Below are 7,871 nucleotides of genomic sequence, written 5' to 3'. Positions count from 1 at the left end.
ATATATATATATATATATATATATATATATATATATAATTGCTAATGAGTATCTCAGGAATATATTTGACTTTTAAAGGAATTTTAAGGTTGTTTTACTTAATATTATGTTGTATTTGTACCAATAACGTGCAAAAATGGGGCACACAAGCATAAATAATATACAAGATACCATGATTATTCTACATATTTGATCATACTAAGCAGAGTATGCCAAAGTAACATACAACTCCAGGGTCTCAGTGGCTTGTAATAACAAGCAAGTAGTTTTGTCTTGCTCATGCAAAATGTCCATCAAGGTTGGTTGAATTTTAATGTATTCCTTCTGCAAATGATGGAGCAAGTTCTGTGTGAAATAATTGCCACTTACAATGGTAAATAAGAAAAGAAAATGTGTCAAAGTGCAACCTGGCGTTTGTTCATAGCAGCCTTATTTATAATAGCCAGAAACTGGAAACAACCCAGATATCCCTAAACAGAGGAATGGATACAGAAATTGTGGTACATCTACACAGTGGAGTACTACTCAGCTATTAAAAACAATGAATTTCTGAAATTCTTAGGGAAATGGGTGGACCTGGAGAATATCATCCTGAGTGAGGTAACCCAATCACAAAAGGACACACATGGTATGCATTCTTTGATAAGTGGTTATTAGCCCAGAAGTTCGGAATACAGGAAGAACAACCTACAAACCACAAGAAACTCAAGAAGAAGAAAGATCAAAATGTGGACATTTCATTCCTTCTTAGAAGGGGGAACAAAATACCCATGGAAGGAGTTGCAGAGATTAACTATGGAGCAGAGACTGAAGGAAGGACAAGCCAGACTGTTAAAGCTATCTCCTGAGAGGCTCTGACAGTACCTGACTAATACAGATGTAGAGGCTCACAGCCATCCATTGAACTGAGTGCAGGGTCCCCAAGGAAGTAGTTAGAGAAAGGTCCAAAGGAGCTGAAGGGTTTGCAGCCCCTTAGGACAAACAACAATATGAACTAACTAGTACCCTCAGAGCTCCCAGGGACTCAACCACCAACCAAGGACTATACATGGTGGGACTGATTGTTCTGGCAGCATGTGTATAGCAGAAGATTGCAAAGTCGAGCATCAATGGGAGGAGAGGCCCTTGGCCCTGTGAAGGTTCTGTGCCTCAGTGTAGGAGAATGCCAGGGCCAATATGTGGGAGAGGCTGGGGTGGCAAGCAGGAGGAGGGGGAGGCAACAGGGGTTTGTTCTTGTTGTTTTTTGGGTTTGTTTTGGTCTGTTTTTTGTTATTGTTGTTTTTTTTTTTTTTGAGGGGAAACTGGGAAAGGAGAAATCATATGACATCCAAACAAAGAAAATATCTAATAAAAACAAAAGATTCTGCCTAAAAGTGGGATATACCATTTTCACTCACATATCTTTGATCACTCTCATAATATGAACCTCAATGAACAAGAAAGTAAAATTCACACTTAGGAGGAAGAAGCAATTATAGATGAAGATGATGTACTAATCCATACAAATGTCTAAAGAATAAGAATCTTGCAGGAAGTAACATTCATTCATTTCTACATAATTTACTAATGTGTCTGTAGTAGTAGTGGGAGTGACAGTAAGAACACAATGCAAAGTTTAGAGATATAGGAAGGATTTATAGTTGTGGCAATATTTTTTGTATGACTATGTAGTACCATCCATCAAAATGCCAAACACTGTAGTAATTTAATGAACTTCTTCCTAATCTGTACTGAAATCTTCCATGAGAGAGCCTGGGGGATATAGCTTAGTGGTAGATCATATGTTTCACATGCCAAAGGCTCTGAATTCAACTTCAAGCACTAAAACAAAAAACAAAAAAAAAAAAAGAAAACTTCTACTGGAAATAGAATTTTGGATTAAACCCATGATGAGGGTGATTACAATTCATAGTGAGAAAGACAGAAACTTGACATATATTGAGAAGCTGACAAATTATATTTGTCATCCAAGTGGACAAACTACCAGCAGAACTTAGCAATGCCACCATGCACATGGTATCCTCCATGTGCATCATCCAAAGTTTCAGAGCCACAAATGTCAAGCAATGGGTGGCTCAGTCAAAGTCTCTTCTAGAAAGCCTTTAGAGGCCACTGAATGAAGGTGTTAAAGTTTAAGTTGACAGCAGGATAATGAAAATGCCAGAATCATGGGATTCCAACTAATGGAAGCTGCATACTTGGACTAGAGACAGCTCCAGAGAGAGTCAGTGTGTGCTGCAAGTGGCAAAGCTAGAAGAGTAAGGCTATCATATGAGTTGTTGGCTAGGAAGGCAACTCTGGGCCTCAAAACAATACAGAAAAAAAAATGTACTGCTGTTGGTTGCTAATCAAACTTTGATAATAAGATTCTGTTACTAAAGATACTACATGCTTTTGTTGCAGGACATATAGAAGCCAATCTGGAACTGGTTGGAAGCTCCTGTCCTAATGGCTAGTTTTATATTGCCAGAAGGTAATATGCAGATTCCTGAAGAGAATTGTTGTCAGTTCTATTCATGCTACAATGCTGGCATACCAGGAAAGATGTGCCCCTTGGTATGAGAGTAACTAGCCACTCTCTGATTGAATTTGAGACCCACTCCACAATAAAGAATTAAAATCTAGTATTGGCTAAAAGCCCAAATGAGCATATAGTCCTTAGGAGGAACCTACTGCTGTTATCTTACAAAGTAGGCATGATGTATCCATCAAATTGTCTTCTGAATACTTATTATTTTTATGGTGCTGTTATATTTTGTCACAGGAGTCTACTCTTGCATTGATCATCAGTAACTGCAGAACTGACAACTGATCATTAGGAATAAATTACTGTTGAATTCTCAGCTGTTGGTGTATTTTGTAGTTAATCCAAATTTAGGTTGTAGCTAATTAATAGCCCATTAATTTTTGAAAATCATTAAAACTTTCTGTAGATCTGTACCTTTTGTGGCTGAATTCTTTGTTGACTTCTTTTATAACCTATAACCCAAATAATTAGTAGAATCTCTTCATTGTATTTTTTCAGGAGCAATCTGTAACCCCCAGAATGGCAGAATTGTTTATGTTTCATAATGCATTTTCTCTAGAGCATCTGCATCAGAATCTGCCAATAAAATATCATCCATGTAATAATGATAAATAATAGATTGAGAAAATTGCCTATGAATTATTTCTAGTGGTTGTTGCGCAAAATATTGACATAAAATTGGACTATTTAACACTCCCTATGGAAGAAGTTTCCAATGATATCTCTTTACTCAACCACTATTATTAAAAGTAGATACTGAGAAAGCAAACCTTTCCCTATCAAGCTCATGCTAAGGGATTGTGGAAAATCAATCTTTTAAATCAATTACTATTATAGGCTATGAGTTAGGTAATAAAGAAGATAAAGGGATTCCAGACTATAAAAGGCCCATTGGTTGAATTGCTCTGTCACCACTCTTTAATCTGTTAACATCCTCCATTTTCCTGATTTCTTTTTTTATAACAAACACATAGGCTCGTAGACTCTTCTATATATTGAGCCTTCAGTGGCTCTCGTACCAGCTGTTCAAATGCCTGCAATATTTTCTTAGTTAAGGGTCACTTATCTACCCTCACAGGCTTGTAGCACTGTTGGTATTTCAACAGTACCCCCCCATCATAAATTTGGAAACGCCATTCCTCTTATGTCCTGTGTTTAGACAATGAGCCAATGGGCATGACTTGAGAGTATTTTTGATGATACATATCAATACCTTCCCCAAGAGAATCTCCCAATTCTCCTATAGCTTCATTGTGAGCCATCTCTGGGATTGCAGGAATATTAATTTGGGTACCCAATTGTTATAAAAGATCCCTTGCCCATAAATTCACGGGTATATCGCCACACAATGTCCCTGTTTGACCTTCTGGTCATGCACACTTAGCCCATACTACACTTTGTTTTACATGAGATGATTTTTTTCAATTCCTATGAACTATGTATAAACCTTCTGAAGTGGCCATTCTGGATTCCAGGAGCTCCTGTATCCTTCAAACCTTCTAGTTCAACACCATTCATTTGCAGTTTTAATTTGGGTTAACCACTGTTTGCCAGAAAGTGTTTCCCAGTAGCCAAAAAGCCCCATTCTTTCTACTGGTGCAGCTTTGCCCTTAATATGGGGAGACAGAAGCAGTTGAACAATGCTGTCCCTTATGTTAGTTTACATCTCTTTTTTTTTTCCACATATGCTATAATCTTAATTTCGTCCTTTAAATCCGCATCTATAATACCTGGATGAACAATGAATCCTTGGGAAGATCTTCCCAAGATTATTTTATAACATTGAGTTGAGGGGGATAAGGGAAAAGGTATATGTGTACCTTCAGTAGCATGCATGAGGTTAGCAATCTTTAGTTACGGTTTCTCTGCCTGCTTGTTACCCCCTGGCTGACCAGAGGGTAATGGCTCATATTTTTTTCTGTGGAGCCTAAGCTGCAGGCTATTCATTTTGTTTCCCAGTTATGTTATATATCCCCCCAAGCCTGCATTCATTAATTAGTCCAATAATACCCATTACCACGGTATCTGCAAACCCAGAAAGCCTAGGTGTTCCTCCAGAGAACCCATTGCCACCAGAAACAACCTGTTTGTTTCAATGGGGGGAAATGCCATATTCCTCAGAGTTAATGGCACAGGTCAATTTGCGATCTAGTTTGGAAAGTAGCATATTTTTCATGGTTACTGCACAGGATTTTAAACTAGGAGGCTTTTAGCCTCACAAATTTCTTTTTTGTAAATGGCCAGATTCAGTGCAATTAAAGCACTGAGTATTTTAATACCTGAGAACTCTAGCTATAGCTTGCCCTATGATGCTGACATGCTGTTCATGAGAGCCATGAACATGTCATGTCCTTTATCTGCTCATCTATTGGCACTGCTCCTGCCTTTAATGATCTAGTAACTGTCTTACATTCATTATTCACATTCTTAAAATCTAAGGTCTCTATCAAGACCTGCTAGCATCAGAGTCTGTTATAGCTTTGTTCATAGCTGAAACCAATCTCTACAAGAAATCTGTAATGGCTTCTTCAGAGCCTTGTATTATTTTAGTAAATGAGACAGACCTTTTCCTAGACTCTTCAACCTTGTCCCTAGGTTTTAAAGCTGTCAAGTCATATTGCTCTATAATGGCATCATCAAATTAATTTTAGTTCACAAAGCAATTGATACCTAACAATACTTATTCTCTTTGCTCTATGTTGTGTTCTATATTTGAGGCTCCTTCCCTCCATGGCATTAACCACAGAAACTACTGCTCAGCCTCAAGCACAGCTATCACCAAACATTTCCAGTCTTGGGAAATAACTAGACTTTGTTTAACATAAGGAGAGTGCATTCCACAAGAAATAATAGTCTCTTTAAAACACTTCAGCTCTATCATTTCTACTTCTATTATTTTTATTCACGTTATCTCATGATAATCATGGTCAGACCATGAGCAGGCATGTGCTGCACACTTAACGGAAAAACCGATGGCGATTTCATAATGTCAGGCCACTCCTCAAGCAGAGCACTTGACTCAAGATCAACCCTGTTTCTTGAAATGGGCTGTTTCTCTAGAACCCTGTGACCCTACAAGAGATCCTTCTTCTCTCAGCTCCCTGCCCTGCCTAAGGCCTGCAGGGACTTGAAACTGAAAGTTCTCAATGCAAGACAGGGTGGCAATCTGTCTCCTAGCCCAGTCTGTTTCCCTCTCATCCTTCAGGAAGCTCCTGTTATCAGGGCCCAGGTTTGACTTCGTCTGTTCTCTCTTTTCCAGTGCTATTTGCTTCCCAAGTGCTTTAACCTCTACCCATAACCTCTCTAGTTACATAACCAATTCTGCCATCCTTTCAAAAAATGAGAGAATTGAGAAGCCCTTCTGATTTTCCTATTTTACCCACTTTTTGTTTCTCAGAGTCCTCCATATCCACTTACAACTTTTCTGATTGCTCAGCCATTCTTCCAACCTTCTCTGAACTGGAATACAAAGAAGAAGAGGAAGAGGGGAGGAGGAGGAAGAGGAAGAAATGGAGAAGGAGAAAGATGAGGAGGAGGGGATGAGGAGGGGGAAGAAATGGAGGAGAAATAAAGTATAGACATCCCATCTGAGAGCAAAGCAGGAAAGAGGTCAGTAGCAGCAGCCACAATATATCTTTTGCTGATATCTTGAAACAGTATATTCATTCATTTGTACCACCTCTTCTATAGCATTAAAAACCAAGTTTCCCATTCTGCCTAGCCACATATCTGGGTACTACTGGGTGTTTTCTTTATGTACTGAAGGGTGGCTACTTTATCAGGTTCTATTATCTACCATGCTTCCAACTCTTATTCTACCCAAATCCTTTCCAACACCCAAACACTAGGTAGGATAGAAAGTAGTTTCCAGGGGAAAGGAGGTGTAGAACACTTTCAACTACTTCTTGCTTATTAAGGGGCATCCATTTTCTTGGGGAAAGTCAAATCTCCATTGTCAGAATATCTCCAACCAGCAATCCAGCAAAACAGCAATCCAGCAATAGCAAAAGCATCAGGAGGAGCCACCAGCAGCAGTGGGGACAGCAATAAGGGGAGCAGCAGTGGCCACTGGCACTCACAGGGCTCTTGCATTTGGACCCTCTTATGAGTCCCCAGAATTACAAACAAATTATCTGCAAGTGTCAAAAATCATACCCCTCCTAGAGCACAAGACAATTATAGTTAGCAGGGGTGGATAATATGAAGGAACCTCATATCCTGGGATATGAGGATTAAAACCTGGGATTAAAACTAAAATATATTAAAATAACATAGCTAGTTCATCTAAGAAATCAAACTTCTTACTACACTTAGCATAAATTCATAACATTCCATTCAAAGCTCATACACCATTTCCAAAGAGGGGGCAGAAAGAATGAAAGTCAGAGAGAGGGGTGAAGTGGCCTTTTAGACATGATGTAGTATACTGCATTTATGCAGCTGTGATTAGCTGCAAAAGATTGAGCCCATCAATGTTTTATCTTTGAAAGATAAGGACTCATATGGCTCCATTCCTTCTTGTGAATTTATAGGTAGTTTTGATTGCTAGGGGAGAAAATTACATTTTCTTCTGTCATATAGTCACTGGTAAATTGCCAATACCCCCCGTAAATAAACCATCACCCATGCTTTCATCATGAACCACTCCAGAGGATATTGAGAGGGCTCAGCAGGCAAAGGCTTGGTTTAGAAGCTGAAAAATCTGAACTTGGTCCCTGGAACTCATATAAAAGTGGAAGAAGAGAACTAATTCTATAAGATTGGCCTCTGACTTCTACACATGTGTGGTATCTATGCAAATATGCAGACTTAAACATATACAATGAACAAAAACTATATTTCAAGAAAATTCCTCCCTAAGGTCATCAGATCACAAAAAGAAAAAGATGAGAAAGTAAAAGGAGAACTAGTTAATAAAATGAAGATTACAGTTGAAGTGGGAAGGCAGGCAGGCAATGTCCATTATCACAGTAAAGGATACATGATATGTATGAACATATCATAATAAAACCCATTACTACATATAACAAATATATGCTAATAAAATGCATTTGAAAAATAAATTTAAAATAAATAAATGAAGTACACTTTTCTTATGTATAGTAGGAGTAATTTTTCTATATTCATTAAAATTTGCAGACATATACAAATGCTTTGTCTAAGTCTTCTATTGCTGTGAAAAGACACCATGACCTTGACAACTCTACCACTTCTGAAATTTCTGAAATTTGGAAAGCATTTAACTGAGGCTTTCTTGCAGTTTCAGAGGATTCTTCTTTTATCACCATGGAGGAAAACATGGTTCCCTCACAGACAAACATGGTGCTAAAGATGATATATATAT

The sequence above is a fragment of the Mastomys coucha genome, unplaced genomic scaffold, assembly GCF_008632895.1.
Source record: "Mastomys coucha isolate ucsf_1 unplaced genomic scaffold, UCSF_Mcou_1 pScaffold3, whole genome shotgun sequence".
NCBI lineage: Eukaryota > Metazoa > Chordata > Mammalia > Rodentia > Muridae > Mastomys > Mastomys coucha.
The sequence above is the reverse complement of the archived record's forward strand: the minus strand, read 5'-3'. Positions refer to the sequence as shown.